This window comes from Hyperolius riggenbachi, chromosome 5, assembly GCF_040937935.1.
Source record: "Hyperolius riggenbachi isolate aHypRig1 chromosome 5, aHypRig1.pri, whole genome shotgun sequence".
In the NCBI taxonomy this organism is placed as follows: Eukaryota; Metazoa; Chordata; class Amphibia; order Anura; family Hyperoliidae; genus Hyperolius; species Hyperolius riggenbachi.
Window position 1 is genome coordinate 398,615,338 of NC_090650.1, and position 13,983 is coordinate 398,629,320.

A 13,983-nucleotide genomic window follows, 5' to 3' on the forward strand; every position below is an offset into this window, starting at 1 on the left:
TCCTTCTTCTTCTTTCTTTCTTCCTGTCATTTCTCTTTCTAAGTCAGCTCTCCGCACTTCCTCCTGCAGACTTAGGTCAGCAGAGAGGACCAGTACAGCCAGAACCCCTCTCTCTTTTTGTTTGTTTTGGTCTTTTTTTCTATTCATCTCACCCACCTTTATTTACATGGCTTTTTTTATTTTTTGAAAAGCAGTGCACTTTTCACACGCAGCCAACCTACCCATTCTCCCCACCTAATCGGGTCCCGCCGCTGCCCCTCAGCCTTATGGTGCCTGCCCGGGCACCTGGGAAAACCCTCGCGGGGCCCTCCTGTGGTTATCGTCATTGCCAGCAGTAGTAGCAGCAGCAGAACTGCTCCCCAACCGCGCGGCCTCAAGGTATTTATTGCAGCGGCTCCTGGGCAACCAGGAAAGCGCCACCGCGCAGGTGCGGCCGAGCGCAGCGAGGAACCCTCGCAGCCGACGGCCTCCCATTCCCGCCAGCCAGAGATGCGAGCCCCTGGCACGTGTGGCTCGGAGAGGTGCGCCAGCCGCATGCCCCTTGCTGTGCACGCAGGGCCCGGCCAGCCTGATCTAATTTAGCAAGGGCCCTTCAGTCTGTAACGGGACGGCGCCCAAAGTGGGGACCGTGCTGCTCCACGCCCTGCTAGGGGAGCAGAAAAGGGCGGCGAAATGGGTTTTTGCGGCGAAAGGGAAAAAGAGGAGGGAGGGGAGACGGTGAGGCCTGGAGCCAGCGGTGGAGCTGGGCAGGAAGGGGTTAAAGAGCCAGTAAAAGAGAAATCGGGGGGCTGCGCGCCCAGGGGCCCGGACAGAGCGCAGGGGGCGAAGGAGGCGGGGTGGCTGCAGGAGGAAAAGAAAGAAAGGAGGAGAGGAAGAAAGAAAGAAAGCAAAGGAGGAAGAAAAAGAGCAGAGAGCAGCACAGCGAAGGGGAGGCCGGCAGAAACAGGCTGTCATCCTCACGTACAAGAGTGCGAAGCGTCGGCCTTGTCTTTGCCTACGGCCACACCACCCTGAATGCGCCCGATCTCGTCTGATCTCGGAAGCTAAGCAGGGTCGGGCCTGGTTAGTACTTGGATGGGAGACCGCCTGGGAATACCAGGTGCTGTAGGCTTTTGCTTTTCCGCAGCAAGCCCAGCAGGGGGCACTCTTCTCTATGGCTTTTTCACATTGCTTTTTCTTTCGCTCTCTCTCTCTTTTTTTTACCTTTTTTTTTTCCTTCTTCTTCTTTCTTTCTTCCTGTCATTTCTCTTTCTAAGTCAGCTCTCCGCACTTCCTCCTGCAGACTTAGGTCAGCAGAGAGGACCAGTACAGCCAGAACCCCTCTCTCTTTTTGTTTGTTTTGGTCTTTTTTTTCTATTCATCTCACCCACCTTTATTTACATGGCTTTTTTTATTTTTTGAAAAGCAGTGCACTTTTCACACGCAGCCAACCTACCCATTCTCCCCACCTAATCGGGTCCCGCCGCTGCCCCTCAGCCTTATGGTGCCTGCCCGGGCACCTGGGAAAACCCTCGCGGGGCCCTCCTGTGGTTATCGTCATTGCCGGCAGTAGTAGCAGCAGCAGAACTGCTCCCCAACCGCGCGGCCTCAAGGTATTTATTGCAGCGGCTCCTGGGCAACCAGGAAAGCGCCACCGCGCAGGTGCGGCCGAGCGCAGCGAGGAACCCTCGCAGCCGACGGCCTCCCATTCCCGCCAGCCAGAGATGCGAGCCCCTGGCACGTGTGGCTCGGAGAGGTGCGCCAGCCGCATGCCCCTTGCTGTGCACGCAGGGCCCGGCCAGCCTGATCTAATTTAGCAAGGGCCCTTCAGTCTGTAACGGGACGGCGCCCAAAGTGGGGACCGTGCTGCTCCACGCCCTGCTAGGGGAGCAGAAAAGGGCGGCGAAATGGGTTTTTGCGGCGAAAGGGAAAAAGAGGAGGGAGGGGAGACGGTGAGGCCTGGAGCCAGCGGTGGAGCTGGGCAGGAAGGGGTTAAAGAGCCAGTAAAAGAGAAATCGGGGGGCTGCGCGCCCAGGGGCCCGGACAGAGCGCAGGGGGCGAAGGAGGCGGGGTGGCTGCAGGAGGAAAAGAAAGAAAGGAGGAGAGGAAGAAAGAAAGAAAGCAAAGGAGGAAGAAAAAGAGCAGAGAGCAGCACAGCGAAGGGGAGGCCGGCAGAAACAGGCTGTCATCCTCACGTACAAGAGTGCGAAGCGTCGGCCTTGTCTTTGCCTACGGCCACACCACCCTGAATGCGCCCGATCTCGTCTGATCTCGGAAGCTAAGCAGGGTCGGGCCTGGTTAGTACTTGGATGGGAGACCGCCTGGGAATACCAGGTGCTGTAGGCTTTTGCTTTTCCGCAGCAAGCCCAGCAGGGGGCACTCTTCTCTATGGCTTTTTCACATTGCTTTTTCTTTCGCTCTCTCTTTTTTTTTTTTACCTTTTTTTTTTTCCTTCTTCTTCTTTCTTTCTTCCTGTCATTTCTCTTTCTAAGTCAGCTCTCCGCACTTCCTCCTGCAGACTTAGGTCAGCAGAGAGGACCAGTACAGCCAGAACCCCTCTCTCTTTTTGTTTGTTTTGGTCTTTTTTTCTATTCATCTCACCCACCTTTATTTACATGGCTTTTTTTATTTTTTGAAAAGCAGTGCACTTTTCACACGCAGCCAACCTACCCATTCTCCCCACCTAATCGGGTCCCGCCGCTGCCCCTCAGCCTTATGGTGCCTGCCCGGGCACCTGGGAAAACCCTCGCGGGGCCCTCCTGTGGTTATCGTCATTGCCGGCAGTAGTAGCAGCAGCAGAACTGCTCCCCAACCGCGCGGCCTCAAGGTATTTATTGCAGCGGCTCCTGGGCAACCAGGAAAGCGCCACCGCGCAGGTGCGGCCGAGCGCAGCGAGGAACCCTCGCAGCCGACGGCCTCCCATTCCCGCCAGCCAGAGATGCGAGCCCCTGGCACGTGTGGCTCGGAGAGGAGCGCCAGCCGCATGCCCCTTGCTGTGCACGCAGGGCCCGGCCAGCCTGATCTAATTTAGCAAGGGCCCTTCAGTCTGTAACGGGACGGCGCCCAAAGTGGGGACCGTGCTGCTCCACGCCCTGCTAGGGGAGCAGAAAAGGGCGGCGAAATGGGTTTTTGCGGCGAAAGGGAAAAAGAGGAGGGAGGGGAGACGGTGAGGCCTGGAGCCAGCGGTGGAGCTGGGCAGGAAGGGGTTAAAGAGCCAGTAAAAGAGAAATCGGGGGGCTGCGCGCCCAGGGGCCCGGACAGAGCGCAGGGGGCGAAGGAGGCGGGGTGGCTGCAGGAGGAAAAGAAAGAAAGGAGGAGAGGAAGAAAGAAAGAAAGCAAAGGAGGAAGAAAAAGAGCAGAGAGCAGCACAGCGAAGGGGAGGCCGGCAGAAACAGGCTGTCATCCTCACGTACAAGAGTGCGAAGCGTCGGCCTTGTCTTTGCCTACGGCCACACCACCCTGAATGCGCCCGATCTCGTCTGATCTCGGAAGCTAAGCAGGGTCGGGCCTGGTTAGTACTTGGATGGGAGACCGCCTGGGAATACCAGGTGCTGTAGGCTTTTGCTTTTCCGCAGCAAGCCCAGCAGGGGGCACTCTTCTCTATGGCTTTTTCACATTGCTTTTTCTTTCGCTCTCTCTCTCTTTTTTTTACCTTTTTTTTTTCCTTCTTCTTCTTTCTTTCTTCCTGTCATTTCTCTTTCTAAGTCAGCTCTCCGCACTTCCTCCTGCAGACTTAGGTCAGCAGAGAGGACCAGTACAGCCAGAACCCCTCTCTCTTTTTGTTTGTTTTGGTCTTTTTTTTCTATTCATCTCACCCACCTTTATTTACATGGCTTTTTTTATTTTTTGAAAAGCAGTGCACTTTTCACACGCAGCCAACCTACCCATTCTCCCCACCTAATCGGGTCCCGCCGCTGCCCCTCAGCCTTATGGTGCCTGCCCGGGCACCTGGGAAAACCCTCGCGGGGCCCTCCTGTGGTTATCGTCATTGCCGGCAGTAGTAGCAGCAGCAGAACTGCTCCCCAACCGCGCGGCCTCAAGGTATTTATTGCAGCGGCTCCTGGGCAACCAGGAAAGCGCCACCGCGCAGGTGCGGCCGAGCGCAGCGAGGAACCCTCGCAGCCGACGGCCTCCCATTCCCGCCAGCCAGAGATGCGAGCCCCTGGCACGTGTGGCTCGGAGAGGTGCGCCAGCCGCATGCCCCTTGCTGTGCACGCAGGGCCCGGCCAGCCTGATCTAATTTAGCAAGGGCCCTTCAGTCTGTAACGGGACGGCGCCCAAAGTGGGGACCGTGCTGCTCCACGCCCTGCTAGGGGAGCAGAAAAGGGCGGCGAAATGGGTTTTTGCGGCGAAAGGGAAAAAGAGGAGGGAGGGGAGACGGTGAGGCCTGGAGCCAGCGGTGGAGCTGGGCAGGAAGGGGTTAAAGAGCCAGTAAAAGAGAAATCGGGGGGCTGCGCGCCCAGGGGCCCGGACAGAGCGCAGGGGGCGAAGGAGGCGGGGTGGCTGCAGGAGGAAAAGAAAGAAAGGAGGAGAGGAAGAAAGAAAGAAAGCAAAGGAGGAAGAAAAAGAGCAGAGAGCAGCACAGCGAAGGGGAGGCCGGCAGAAACAGGCTGTCATCCTCACGTACAAGAGTGCGAAGCGTCGGCCTTGTCTTTGCCTACGGCCACACCACCCTGAATGCGCCCGATCTCGTCTGATCTCGGAAGCTAAGCAGGGTCGGGCCTGGTTAGTACTTGGATGGGAGACCGCCTGGGAATACCAGGTGCTGTAGGCTTTTGCTTTTCCGCAGCAAGCCCAGCAGGGGGCACTCTTCTCTATGGCTTTTTCACATTGCTTTTTCTTTCGCTCTCTCTCTCTTTTTTTTACCTTTTTTTTTTCCTTCTTCTTCTTTCTTTCTTCCTGTCATTTCTCTTTCTAAGTCAGCTCTCCGCACTTCCTCCTGCAGACTTAGGTCAGCAGAGAGGACCAGTACAGCCAGAACCCCTCTCTCTTTTTGTTTGTTTTGGTCTTTTTTTCTATTCATCTCACCCACCTTTATTTACATGGCTTTTTTTATTTTTTGAAAAGCAGTGCACTTTTCACACGCAGCCAACCTACCCATTCTCCCCACCTAATCGGGTCCCGCCGCTGCCCCTCAGCCTTATGGTGCCTGCCCGGGCACCTGGGAAAACCCTCGCGGGGCCCTCCTGTGGTTATCGTCATTGCCGGCAGTAGTAGCAGCAGCAGAACTGCTCCCCAACCGCGCGGCCTCAAGGTATTTATTGCAGCGGCTCCTGGGCAACCAGGAAAGCGCCACCGCGCAGGTGCGGCCGAGCGCAGCGAGGAACCCTCGCAGCCGACGGCCTCCCATTCCCGCCAGCCAGAGATGCGAGCCCCTGGCACGTGTGGCTCGGAGAGGTGCGCCAGCCGCATGCCCCTTGCTGTGCACGCAGGGCCCGGCCAGCCTGATCTAATTTAGCAAGGGCCCTTCAGTCTGTAACGGGACGGCGCCCAAAGTGGGGACCGTGCTGCTCCACGCCCTGCTAGGGGAGCAGAAAAGGGCGGCGAAATGGGTTTTTGCGGCGAAAGGGAAAAAGAGGAGGGAGGGGAGACGGTGAGGCCTGGAGCCAGCGGTGGAGCTGGGCAGGAAGGGGTTAAAGAGCCAGTAAAAGAGAAATCGGGGGGCTGCGCGCCCAGGGGCCCGGACAGAGCGCAGGGGGCGAAGGAGGCGGGGTGGCTGCAGGAGGAAAAGAAAGAAAGGAGGAGAGGAAGAAAGAAAGAAAGCAAAGGAGGAAGAAAAAGAGCAGAGAGCAGCACAGCGAAGGGGAGGCCGGCAGAAACAGGCTGTCATCCTCACGTACAAGAGTGCGAAGCGTCGGCCTTGTCTTTGCCTACGGCCACACCACCCTGAATGCGCCCGATCTCGTCTGATCTCGGAAGCTAAGCAGGGTCGGGCCTGGTTAGTACTTGGATGGGAGACCGCCTGGGAATACCAGGTGCTGTAGGCTTTTGCTTTTCCGCAGCAAGCCCAGCAGGGGGCACTCTTCTCTATGGCTTTTTCACATTGCTTTTTCTTTCGCTCTCTCTCTCTTTTTTTTACCTTTTTTTTTTCCTTCTTCTTCTTTCTTTCTTCCTGTCATTTCTCTTTCTAAGTCAGCTCTCCGCACTTCCTCCTGCAGACTTAGGTCAGCAGAGAGGACCAGTACAGCCAGAACCCCTCTCTCTTTTTGTTTGTTTTGGTCTTTTTTTCTATTCATCTCACCCACCTTTATTTACATGGCTTTTTTTATTTTTTGAAAAGCAGTGCACTTTTCACACGCAGCCAACCTACCCATTCTCCCCACCTAATCGGGTCCCGCCGCTGCCCCTCAGCCTTATGGTGCCTGCCCGGGCACCTGGGAAAACCCTCGCGGGGCCCTCCTGTGGTTATCGTCATTGCCGGCAGTAGTAGCAGCAGCAGAACTGCTCCCCAACCGCGCGGCCTCAAGGTATTTATTGCAGCGGCTCCTGGGCAACCAGGAAAGCGCCACCGCGCAGGTGCGGCCGAGCGCAGCGAGGAACCCTCGCAGCCGACGGCCTCCCATTCCCTCAAGCCAGAGATGCGAGCCCCTGGCACGTGTGGCTCGGAGAGGTGCGCCAGCCGCATGCCCCTTGCTGTGCACGCAGGGCCCGGCCAGCCTGATCTAATTTAGCAAGGGCCCTTCAGTCTGTAACGGGACGGCGCCCAAAGTGGGGACCGTGCTGCTCCACGCCCTGCTAGGGGAGCAGAAAAGGGCGGCGAAATGGGTTTTTGCGGCGAAAGGGAAAAAGAGGAGGGAGGGGAGACGGTGAGGCCTGGAGCCAGCGGTGGAGCTGGGCAGGAAGGGGTTAAAGAGCCAGTAAAAGAGAAATCGGGGGGCTGCGCGCCCAGGGGCCCGGACAGAGCGCAGGGGGCGAAGGAGGCGGGGTGGCTGCAGGAGGAAAAGAAAGAAAGGAGGAGAGGAAGAAAGAAAGAAAGCAAAGGAGGAAGAAAAAGAGCAGAGAGCAGCACAGCGAAGGGGAGGCCGGCAGAAACAGGCTGTCATCCTCACGTACAAGAGTGCGAAGCGTCGGCCTTGTCTTTGCCTACGGCCACACCACCCTGAATGCGCCCGATCTCGTCTGATCTCGGAAGCTAAGCAGGGTCGGGCCTGGTTAGTACTTGGATGGGAGACCGCCTGGGAATACCAGGTGCTGTAGGCTTTTGCTTTTCCGCAGCAAGCCCAGCAGGGGGCACTCTTCTCTATGGCTTTTTCACATTGCTTTTTCTTTCGCTCTCTCTCTCTTTTTTTTACCTTTTTTTTTTCCTTCTTCTTCTTTCTTTCTTCCTGTCATTTCTCTTTCTAAGTCAGCTCTCCGCACTTCCTCCTGCAGACTTAGGTCAGCAGAGAGGACCAGTACAGCCAGAACCCCTCTCTCTTTTTGTTTGTTTTGGTCTTTTTTTCTATTCATCTCACCCACCTTTATTTACATGGCTTTTTTTATTTTTTGAAAAGCAGTGCACTTTTCACACGCAGCCAACCTACCCATTCTCCCCACCTAATCGGGTCCCGCCGCTGCCCCTCAGCCTTATGGTGCCTGCCCGGGCACCTGGGAAAACCCTCGCGGGGCCCTCCTGTGGTTATCGTCATTGCCGGCAGTAGTAGCAGCAGCAGAACTGCTCCCCAACCGCGCGGCCTCAAGGTATTTATTGCAGCGGCTCCTGGGCAACCAGGAAAGCGCCACCGCGCAGGTGCGGCCGAGCGCAGCGAGGAACCCTCGCAGCCGACGGCCTCCCATTCCCGCCAGCCAGAGATGCGAGCCCCTGGCACGTGTGGCTCGGAGAGGTGCGCCAGCCGCATGCCCCTTGCTGTGCACGCAGGGCCCGGCCAGCCTGATCTAATTTAGCAAGGGCCCTTCAGTCTGTAACGGGACGGCGCCCAAAGTGGGGACCGTGCTGCTCCACGCCCTGCTAGGGGAGCAGAAAAGGGCGGCGAAATGGGTTTTTGCGGCGAAAGGGAAAAAGAGGAGGGAGGGGAGACGGTGAGGCCTGGAGCCAGCGGTGGAGCTGGGCAGGAAGGGGTTAAAGAGCCAGTAAAAGAGAAATCGGGGGGCTGCGCGCCCAGGGGCCCGGACAGAGCGCAGGGGGCGAAGGAGGCGGGGTGGCTGCAGGAGGAAAAGAAAGAAAGGAGGAGAGGAAGAAAGAAAGAAAGCAAAGGAGGAAGAAAAAGAGCAGAGAGCAGCACAGCGAAGGGGAGGCCGGCAGAAACAGGCTGTCATCCTCACGTACAAGAGTGCGAAGCGTCGGCCTTGTCTTTGCCTACGGCCACACCACCCTGAATGCGCCCGATCTCGTCTGATCTCGGAAGCTAAGCAGGGTCGGGCCTGGTTAGTACTTGGATGGGAGACCGCCTGGGAATACCAGGTGCTGTAGGCTTTTGCTTTTCCGCAGCAAGCCCAGCAGGGGGCACTCTTCTCTATGGCTTTTTCACATTGCTTTTTCTTTCGCTCTCTCTCTCTTTTTTTTACCTTTTTTTTTTCCTTCTTCTTCTTTCTTTCTTCCTGTCATTTCTCTTTCTAAGTCAGCTCTCCGCACTTCCTCCTGCAGACTTAGGTCAGCAGAGAGGACCAGTACAGCCAGAACCCCTCTCTCTTTTTGTTTGTTTTGGTCTTTTTTTCTATTCATCTCACCCACCTTTATTTACATGGCTTTTTTTATTTTTTGAAAAGCAGTGCACTTTTCACACGCAGCCAACCTACCCATTCTCCCCACCTAATCGGGTCCCGCCGCTGCCCCTCAGCCTTATGGTGCCTGCCCGGGCACCTGGGAAAACCCTCGCGGGGCCCTCCTGTGGTTATCGTCATTGCCGGCAGTAGTAGCAGCAGCAGAACTGCTCCCCAACCGCGCGGCCTCAAGGTATTTATTGCAGCGGCTCCTGGGCAACCAGGAAAGCGCCACCGCGCAGGTGCGGCCGAGCGCAGCGAGGAACCCTCGCAGCCGACGGCCTCCCATTCCCGCCAGCCAGAGATGCGAGCCCCTGGCACGTGTGGCTCGGAGAGGTGCGCCAGCCGCATGCCCCTTGCTGTGCACGCAGGGCCCGGCCAGCCTGATCTAATTTAGCAAGGGCCCTTCAGTCTGTAACGGGACGGCGCCCAAAGTGGGGACCGTGCTGCTCCACGCCCTGCTAGGGGAGCAGAAAAGGGCGGCGAAATGGGTTTTTGCGGCGAAAGGGAAAAAGAGGAGGGAGGGGAGACGGTGAGGCCTGGAGCCAGCGGTGGAGCTGGGCAGGAAGGGGTTAAAGAGCCAGTAAAAGAGAAATCGGGGGGCTGCGCGCCCAGGGGCCCGGACAGAGCGCAGGGGGCGAAGGAGGCGGGGTGGCTGCAGGAGGAAAAGAAAGAAAGGAGGAGAGGAAGAAAGAAAGAAAGCAAAGGAGGAAGAAAAAGAGCAGAGAGCAGCACAGCGAAGGGGAGGCCGGCAGAAACAGGCTGTCATCCTCACGTACAAGAGTGCGAAGCGTCGGCCTTGTCTTTGCCTACGGCCACACCACCCTGAATGCGCCCGATCTCGTCTGATCTCGGAAGCTAAGCAGGGTCGGGCCTGGTTAGTACTTGGATGGGAGACCGCCTGGGAATACCAGGTGCTGTAGGCTTTTGCTTTTCCGCAGCAAGCCCAGCAGGGGGCACTCTTCTCTATGGCTTTTTCACATTGCTTTTTCTTTCGCTCTCTCTCTCTTTTTTTTACCTTTTTTTTTTCCTTCTTCTTCTTTCTTTCTTCCTGTCATTTCTCTTTCTAAGTCAGCTCTCCGCACTTCCTCCTGCAGACTTAGGTCAGCAGAGAGGACCAGTACAGCCAGAACCCCTCTCTCTTTTTGTTTGTTTTGGTCTTTTTTTCTATTCATCTCACCCACCTTTATTTACATGGCTTTTTTTATTTTTTGAAAAGCAGTGCACTTTTCACACGCAGCCAACCTACCCATTCTCCCCACCTAATCGGGTCCCGCCGCTGCCCCTCAGCCTTATGGTGCCTGCCCGGGCACCTGGGAAAACCCTCGCGGGGCCCTCCTGTGGTTATCGTCATTGCCGGCAGTAGTAGCAGCAGCAGAACTGCTCCCCAACCGCGCGGCCTCAAGGTATTTATTGCAGCGGCTCCTGGGCAACCAGGAAAGCGCCACCGCGCAGGTGCGGCCGAGCGCAGCGAGGAACCCTCGCAGCCGACGGCCTCCCATTCCCGCCAGCCAGAGATGCGAGCCCCTGGCACGTGTGGCTCGGAGAGGTGCGCCAGCCGCATGCCCCTTGCTGTGCACGCAGGGCCCGGCCAGCCTGATCTAATTTAGCAAGGGCCCTTCAGTCTGTAACGGGACGGCGCCCAAAGTGGGGACCGTGCTGCTCCACGCCCTGCTAGGGGAGCAGAAAAGGGCGGCGAAATGGGTTTTTGCGGCGAAAGGGAAAAAGAGGAGGGAGGGGAGACGGTGAGGCCTGGAGCCAGCGGTGGAGCTGGGCAGGAAGGGGTTAAAGAGCCAGTAAAAGAGAAATCGGGGGGCTGCGCGCCCAGGGGCCCGGACAGAGCGCAGGGGGCGAAGGAGGCGGGGTGGCTGCAGGAGGAAAAGAAAGAAAGGAGGAGAGGAAGAAAGAAAGAAAGCAAAGGAGGAAGAAAAAGAGCAGAGAGCAGCACAGCGAAGGGGAGGCCGGCAGAAACAGGCTGTCATCCTCACGTACAAGAGTGCGAAGCGTCGGCCTTGTCTTTGCCTACGGCCACACCACCCTGAATGCGCCCGATCTCGTCTGATCTCGGAAGCTAAGCAGGGTCGGGCCTGGTTAGTACTTGGATGGGAGACCGCCTGGGAATACCAGGTGCTGTAGGCTTTTGCTTTTCCGCAGCAAGCCCAGCAGGGGGCACTCTTCTCTATGGCTTTTTCACATTGCTTTTTCTTTCGCTCTCTCTCTCTTTTTTTTACCTTTTTTTTTTCCTTCTTCTTCTTTCTTTCTTCCTGTCATTTCTCTTTCTAAGTCAGCTCTCCGCACTTCCTCCTGCAGACTTAGGTCAGCAGAGAGGACCAGTACAGCCAGAACCCCTCTCTCTTTTTGTTTGTTTTGGTCTTTTTTTCTATTCATCTCACCCACCTTTATTTACATGGCTTTTTTTATTTTTTGAAAAGCAGTGCACTTTTCACACGCAGCCAACCTACCCATTCTCCCCACCTAATCGGGTCCCGCCGCTGCCCCTCAGCCTTATGGTGCCTGCCCGGGCACCTGGGAAAACCCTCGCGGGGCCCTCCTGTGGTTATCGTCATTGCCGGCAGTAGTAGCAGCAGCAGAACTGCTCCCCAACCGCGCGGCCTCAAGGTATTTATTGCAGCGGCTCCTGGGCAACCAGGAAAGCGCCACCGCGCAGGTGCGGCCGAGCGCAGCGAGGAACCCTCGCAGCCGACGGCCTCCCATTCCCTCAAGCCAGAGATGCGAGCCCCTGGCACGTGTGGCTCGGAGAGGTGCGCCAGCCGCATGCCCCTTGCTGTGCACGCAGGGCCCGGCCAGCCTGATCTAATTTAGCAAGGGCCCTTCAGTCTGTAACGGGACGGCGCCCAAAGTGGGGACCGTGCTGCTCCACGCCCTGCTAGGGGAGCAGAAAAGGGCGGCGAAATGGGTTTTTGCGGCGAAAGGGAAAAAGAGGAGGGAGGGGAGACGGTGAGGCCTGGAGCCAGCGGTGGAGCTGGGCAGGAAGGGGTTAAAGAGCCAGTAAAAGAGAAATCGGGGGGCTGCGCGCCCAGGGGCCCGGACAGAGCGCAGGGGGCGAAGGAGGCGGGGTGGCTGCAGGAGGAAAAGAAAGAAAGGAGGAGAGGAAGAAAGAAAGAAAGCAAAGGAGGAAGAAAAAGAGCAGAGAGCAGCACAGCGAAGGGGAGGCCGGCAGAAACAGGCTGTCATCCTCACGTACAAGAGTGCGAAGCGTCGGCCTTGTCTTTGCCTACGGCCACACCACCCTGAATGCGCCCGATCTCGTCTGATCTCGGAAGCTAAGCAGGGTCGGGCCTGGTTAGTACTTGGATGGGAGACCGCCTGGGAATACCAGGTGCTGTAGGCTTTTGCTTTTCCGCAGCAAGCCCAGCAGGGGGCACTCTTCTCTATGGCTTTTTCACATTGCTTTTTCTTTCGCTCTCTCTCTCTTTTTTTTACCTTTTTTTTTTCCTTCTTCTTCTTTCTTTCTTCCTGTCATTTCTCTTTCTAAGTCAGCTCTCCGCACTTCCTCCTGCAGACTTAGGTCAGCAGAGAGGACCAGTACAGCCAGAACCCCTCTCTCTTTTTGTTTGTTTTGGTCTTTTTTTCTATTCATCTCACCCACCTTTATTTACATGGCTTTTTTTATTTTTTGAAAAGCAGTGCACTTTTCACACGCAGCCAACCTACCCATTCTCCCCACCTAATCGGGTCCCGCCGCTGCCCCTCAGCCTTATGGTGCCTGCCCGGGCACCTGGGAAAACCCTCGCGGGGCCCTCCTGTGGTTATCGTCATTGCCGGCAGTAGTAGCAGCAGCAGAACTGCTCCCCAACCGCGCGGCCTCAAGGTATTTATTGCAGCGGCTCCTGGGCAACCAGGAAAGCGCCACCGCGCAGGTGCGGCCGAGCGCAGCGAGGAACCCTCGCAGCCGACGGCCTCCCATTCCCGCCAGCCAGAGATGCGAGCCCCTGGCACGTGTGGCTCGGAGAGGTGCGCCAGCCGCATGCCCCTTGCTGTGCACGCAGGGCCCGGCCAGCCTGATCTAATTTAGCAAGGGCCCTTCAGTCTGTAACGGGACGGCGCCCAAAGTGGGGACCGTGCTGCTCCACGCCCTGCTAGGGGAGCAGAAAAGGGCGGCGAAATGGGTTTTTGCGGCGAAAGGGAAAAAGAGGAGGGAGGGGAGACGGTGAGGCCTGGAGCCAGCGGTGGAGCTGGGCAGGAAGGGGTTAAAGAGCCAGTAAAAGAGAAATCGGGGGGCTGCGCGCCCAGGGGCCCGGACAGAGCGCAGGGGGCGAAGGAGGCGGGGTGGCTGCAGGAGGAAAAGAAAGAAAGGAGGAGAGGAAGAAAGAAAGAAAGCAAAGGAGGAAGAAAAAGAGCAGAGAGCAGCACAGCGAAGGGGAGGCCGGCAGAAACAGGCTGTCATCCTCACGTACAAGAGTGCGAAGCGTCGGCCTTGTCTTTGCCTACGGCCACACCACCCTGAATGCGCCCGATCTCGTCTGATCTCGGAAGCTAAGCAGGGTCGGGCCTGGTTAGTACTTGGATGGGAGACCGCCTGGGAATACCAGGTGCTGTAGGCTTTTGCTTTTCCGCAGCAAGCCCAGCAGGGGGCACTCTTCTCTATGGCTTTTTCACATTGCTTTTTCTTTCGCTCTCTCTCTCTTTTTTTTACCTTTTTTTTTTCCTTCTTCTTCTTTCTTTCTTCCTGTCATTTCTCTTTCTAAGTCAGCTCTCCGCACTTCCTCCTGCAGACTTAGGTCAGCAGAGAGGACCAGTACAGCCAGAACCCCTCTCTCTTTTTGTTTGTTTTGGTCTTTTTTTCTATTCATCTCACCCACCTTTATTTACATGGCTTTTTTTATTTTTTGAAAAGCAGTGCACTTTTCACACGCAGCCAACCTACCCATTCTCCCCACCTAATCGGGTCCCGCCGCTGCCCCTCAGCCTTATGGTGCCTGCCCGGGCACCTGGGAAAACCCTCGCGGGGCCCTCCTGTGGTTATCGTCATTGCCGGCAGTAGTAGCAGCAGCAGAACTGCTCCCCAACCGCGCGGCCTCAAGGTATTTATTGCAGCGGCTCCTGGGCAACCAGGAAAGCGCCACCGCGCAGGTGCGGCCGAGCGCAGCGAGGAACCCTCGCAGCCGACGGCCTCCCATTCCCGCCAGCCAGAGATGCGAGCCCCTGGCACGTGTGGCTCGGAGAGGTGCGCCAGCCGCATGCCCCTTGCTGTGCACGCAGGGCCCGGCCAGCCTGATCTAATTTAGCAAGGGCCCTTCAGTCTGTAACGGGACGGCGCCCAAAGTGGGGACCGTGCTGCTC

At 57.2% G+C, this 13,983-nt stretch overlaps 1 protein-coding gene and 11 non-coding genes across 13 annotated transcripts in view; 11 read left to right on the forward strand and 1 right to left on the reverse strand.

The window, feature by feature from the left end:
- The window catches only part of NAPRT (nicotinate phosphoribosyltransferase), a 196,949-nt gene that overhangs the window by 137,907 nt on the left and 45,059 nt on the right, over window positions 1–13,983 (reverse strand). The gene's annotated exons all lie outside the window — the stretch shown is intronic.
- On the forward strand, window positions 993–1,111 carry LOC137519936 (5S ribosomal RNA). The gene has a single exon (XR_011021303.1). It is a non-coding gene; the product is annotated as a 5S ribosomal RNA (ribosomal RNA).
- On the forward strand, window positions 2,207–2,325 carry LOC137519948 (5S ribosomal RNA). The gene has a single exon (XR_011021314.1). It is a non-coding gene; the product is annotated as a 5S ribosomal RNA (ribosomal RNA).
- Window positions 3,421–3,539, forward strand: LOC137519959 (5S ribosomal RNA). The gene has a single exon (XR_011021325.1). It is a non-coding gene; the product is annotated as a 5S ribosomal RNA (ribosomal RNA).
- LOC137519970 (5S ribosomal RNA) lies at window positions 4,635–4,753 on the forward strand. Its single transcript, XR_011021336.1, has one exon. It is a non-coding gene; the product is annotated as a 5S ribosomal RNA (ribosomal RNA).
- LOC137519981 (5S ribosomal RNA) lies at window positions 5,848–5,966 on the forward strand. The gene has a single exon (XR_011021349.1). It is a non-coding gene; the product is annotated as a 5S ribosomal RNA (ribosomal RNA).
- LOC137519993 (5S ribosomal RNA) lies at window positions 7,061–7,179 on the forward strand. The gene has a single exon (XR_011021360.1). It is a non-coding gene; the product is annotated as a 5S ribosomal RNA (ribosomal RNA).
- Window positions 8,274–8,392, forward strand: LOC137520005 (5S ribosomal RNA). Its single transcript, XR_011021372.1, has one exon. It is a non-coding gene; the product is annotated as a 5S ribosomal RNA (ribosomal RNA).
- On the forward strand, window positions 9,487–9,605 carry LOC137520018 (5S ribosomal RNA). Its single transcript, XR_011021385.1, has one exon. It is a non-coding gene; the product is annotated as a 5S ribosomal RNA (ribosomal RNA).
- Window positions 10,700–10,818, forward strand: LOC137520029 (5S ribosomal RNA). The gene has a single exon (XR_011021396.1). It is a non-coding gene; the product is annotated as a 5S ribosomal RNA (ribosomal RNA).
- LOC137520040 (5S ribosomal RNA) lies at window positions 11,913–12,031 on the forward strand. Its single transcript, XR_011021406.1, has one exon. It is a non-coding gene; the product is annotated as a 5S ribosomal RNA (ribosomal RNA).
- Window positions 13,126–13,244, forward strand: LOC137520051 (5S ribosomal RNA). Its single transcript, XR_011021408.1, has one exon. It is a non-coding gene; the product is annotated as a 5S ribosomal RNA (ribosomal RNA).